Consider the following 3,843-nt stretch of genomic DNA (forward strand, 5'->3'; position numbering starts at 1 on the left):
ACTGATCCTTCGTTGAATTGACATTTTGTCCTTTGATACAGAACTGTCTGATAAGAGGATTTGTGCCTTGATTCTCCAGCAAGGAAGTTGCTTCAACTGTTATCAATGACTCCAATGATTAGTTGTTATCAGTGATACCAATTGTTCAATTCATGATGACATCCCTTTATCAGTATAGCTTGTCCCGTAATGAAAACCTTTGTTGTCATCTTCAAAGATTATTGACGGAATAGCTTTTGTTGATCACATTTGATTGTGAGGCTCTTTCTTTGATCATATGTCTTGAGTATGAATTACCAAGAATACATATGAATCAATTAACCTGTTATGTCCTGCACTCACAAATGGATTAACATTTCTTGTTACCCAACTTATCAGTTTGGGTCCAGGTGGATTATAGATTTTACTATAAGCAGAGATAACAACAGTTGCAACCTTATCATGCTAATGCTTATCTTTGACTGGCCATTTTCTCCATTTAGATACCCTTGACAACTTTGTCTCTAGGCTAGGGGAAAATGGTTCCAACCTTACATAAGGAGGACTAGCAGTCCTTGCCCTATTGTAATTCTAAACATGTTTTTTCTACAATTAAGGCAAGTACTAAGAGATGCATTCATGGCATAAAATTAAGCAGGCATTGTATTAAGAATACATGGCATTCATTCAGAAACATTACGTATAAAAATTAAGCAAGACAAGCATGATATGGAACAAACAGAAATAACACATAAATCACTAATTCTATCTATTTCAATCCTGTTGATGTATCTCATCTAGCTATCTAAATCCAAATATAAACTAATACATCTTAACAAACAATTCAGATCAAATGAATAAATCACATTGTAATAGGATACATGAGATAAGCATAAATAAAGGTCTTTATGCTGGTAAATATATATCTCACTAAAGCAATTAATCATGTTCAACAAATATTCAAACACATATTTAAGATCATCTAAAGTAACATGCACAAGTTAAACATCAATCCTAGTTACCAGAAAAATAATCTAGTGAACTAGTTCAGCATTATCTATGTGTGATGCTATCATGCTTGTGCGAGTGTTAAACATTTAAACACTATGATCTTATCATGCATTAAATATTGAGAGCAAAATATTGCAGTGGTTCAAGAATTTGAAACCTGAGATATGTGAGTTGGACCATCTTCAGAGATTGCTATGAAAGCAAGATATTCATTACTCTCGTCATCTGATCCATCCCAACTCTTTCCCATGCACTATAAGTTTTGATTGGCTGCTTTCCTAAGAAAATATTCCACCTTTGTCTCAACTCTTCAACTGAATCCCTACTCATCCTTGTTTGTCAAGCTTTTTGTTTTGTTGTAGCAAAACCCGTGATAGTTACTTGACACATATTGCTTGTCAAACCTGTAGCCATCAAATCTTGTTTAAGTCCCAACCTCAGTCTGTAACCACCTCTTAAACTGAATCTGTAAGAATCTCTGCTTCAGAATAGATAGGCTTGATCCTTGGATATAGCTTATGTACTCCTTGTAAATCTGATGCGACTAAACTTTCCTGATTAGTGAAACACTGCCCTGACGTCCAGTCCCTCAAGTACTTCTACATGAGCATCTTCTGATGCAACTATCAGTAACTCTTACATTCTATCCCGAGGTTCCAACCTTAATGCATGTAACTGAGATATTTGTATGTCCCCACTATTCTCTCTGACCTCCACAATTCCTTCCTGTATGATCTCATTGATTCCCTGATAAATGTAACTTTGGTACAAACCACTGCGTGACTGTATAATCTGGAATCATAGAGTTGTCTTAAAATCTCCGAGAAAAATTTCTTCAAAAGATTAAAAAGCACTTTAAAAGCCCGGAGGAATTCTGAGTCTGCCAATCCTTGAGTACCCTAATATTCAAGAGAAATTTAAATTTCCAATATTTTTAATTTTCTTAGAAAATAAATTAGTCAAAAATAAATATTTACATAAAATCTAATTTTCAAGAATTTCAAATTTTCTTAAAAATTAAATAAAATATAAATTATTATTTAAGAAAAAAATAAATTTAAGAATTTTAAATTTTATGGAAAAATAAATAAATCAGAAATATAATTATGGCTGTCCAAATTATTTAAAATTCAAAAATCTCAAGTGTTGATAATTTTTGAAAATTAAAAAATCTGAAAATATGAGAACTTGATTGTTGGGGCTGACATACCGGATCTGATCTGTATATCGATCAACAAGCTCTGATACCAATTATTAGGTCCCGAATTATCGTAGAAGGGGGGGTTGAATACGATAATCACTAAATTAAAAATTCTCTCGAATCTTTAGTGAATATAGATTTAGTGCTCGGTTAGTGGTTTCGTGTTCTTGAGCGGAATAGTGTTTGGAACGATAAAAATAAGGAACACAAGATATTCGGGGAAATATATATCCTTATATAAATCGTTGCGGGTGTGTTGCTACTATCCGGTAAATAAATTAACCGGCTACAATCTAAGAACAACAAAGTTCCTAGAATCTACAAAGATTTACAAATCCAATTCTATACAATGATCTAGCTTTTGTTTGTCTAAGGATTTAATTACCGGGTAACGATTATAATGCCCCTATGAATATATAGCATATGCGAGGGTACCATTGGAGATTTGAACTGCACCGTTACTGACATGCTGCTGTTCCTGACTTTGTTCCGAGTGGTCCATGGTCAAGCTTTAAAACTGTTGTCAAGATTGAGATAATAATGAGTATTGTCACAGATATAAAAGCATTAATCAACACATGTTAAACGTTAACGCAACTATATTAACATTAACACAACCACAACGAGTCGAGTCCAGTCGAGTTTAAGGGAGATCCTGTCTGGTCTGATATGAATCTCTCGTCAATTTTTAGCATATGCACATAAAATGGAATCAAGCAAAGTACGCATACATCACAAATAGTCTCTAGATACAATTCAAGCTACTATAGTTAACAAAATCAAAATCAATTTAAAGATATTGTTCAAGGAAAAGAGAAGAAATAGAAAAGTATACCAGAAACTAAGAAACACTGGAAGATGAATGAAGAGAAGTGAGTTCAAGTTCTGAAGATGTATGAGTAGAGAGCAAGAAATAAATAGTAGCTGCATGAGTAGCATGTGTCACTCAAACTTGTTTTACGCCTCCACGTATACATATACGTGGAGCGCTCTTGTGAACTACGTGGAACACAAAGGGTTGTATTGTTGCATCACTTTTGCAGTTTCTAAAGAGAAACTGACATTAATTTTTTAAAAATAATTTCAGTTTTGTAAAATATTATCCCATAAAAGAAGATGAACGACAAAATTTGACGTTTTACTGATGTAACGGTACAATGGTAACAGTACAGATAACAACAAAGGAAATTGCAGGGAATAACATATGAACTTAAACAACTCCAACCATATTAGGAACACAGTTTCTGTCTAACTCTACTTTCCCACGCAAGTAGATTTATTATTCCATATTAAGTTCTGACATTATTAATTATCGTTTATTAATTATCGTTTAGCTGCTGGTCCGGGAGCAGCTTATCCTGAGGCGAAGAAGGAAATGTTTGCCCTGGATTCTCCTGGTCCGGGATTAACACATCCTCATCCCGAGGCGAAGACAGAAACGCTTGCAGTGTATTCTCCTGGTCCGGGATTATCTCATCCTCATCCTGAAGCCAAGGCAAGCAACATTGAATATGCGTACTTGATTCCTGCATTTAGATAGTTTTGACATCATCAATTAGAACTTGTCCATAATTCCATTATGAACAAGTAGGGGGAGATTGTTATGAGCAATTGATGATATCAAACAGAAACTATCAGAAGCATATGGTAAT

The sequence above is a fragment of the Apium graveolens genome, chromosome 5, assembly GCF_009905375.1.
Source record: "Apium graveolens cultivar Ventura chromosome 5, ASM990537v1, whole genome shotgun sequence".
NCBI lineage: Eukaryota > Viridiplantae > Streptophyta > Magnoliopsida > Apiales > Apiaceae > Apium > Apium graveolens.